Below are 682 nucleotides of genomic sequence, written 5' to 3' on the forward strand. Positions count from 1 at the left end.
AGCATGCCTGGGGGAATGAATCATTTTAATTTTTAAAAAATATATATACTAGAGGCCTGATGCACAAAATTTGTGCAAGGGGCTTGGCTGTCCAGCTGTCCGGTGTAATTAGCATATTATGCTTTTATTATTATAGATATTTTAAATCTTCACTTGAGGATAAATTTTTTATTTTTGAGAGAGAGATTAATGTGAGAAACATCAATCAGTTGCCTTCTGTACCTGCCCCGACCAGGGATCAAACCTTCATGTTAGGTATGTGCCATGACTTGGAATCAAACCCACGACCTTTTTTGGTGTACCAGATGACATTCTAACTAACTGAGCCACCTGGCCAAGAAAAGTCTTTTTCATTTTTAAAATAATCTTTAGCCCAGCCGGTGTGGTTCAGTGGTTGGACCTACGAACCAGGAGGTCACCATCCCCAGTGGGGGGCGTGCAGGAGGCAGCCGATCCAAGATTCTCTCTCATCATTGATGTTTCTCTCTCTCCCTCTCCCTTCCTCTCTGAAATCAATAAAAATGTGTGTTTCTGAAAGGGTGGCAGGGATCAGGGAGGGCCCAGAGCCCCAAGTATTGATAGAACTTGAACCCGAATTTGAACGGGGAATGAAAACGCCCGCTCCTACCCACCTCGCGAAGGCGCCCTCCCGCTCCCCACCAGGGGGCGCCAGAGGCCGGGC

This window comes from Myotis davidii, unplaced genomic scaffold (assembly GCF_000327345.1).
Source record: "Myotis davidii unplaced genomic scaffold, ASM32734v1 scaffold566, whole genome shotgun sequence".
NCBI classification, from domain to species: domain Eukaryota; kingdom Metazoa; phylum Chordata; class Mammalia; order Chiroptera; family Vespertilionidae; genus Myotis; species Myotis davidii.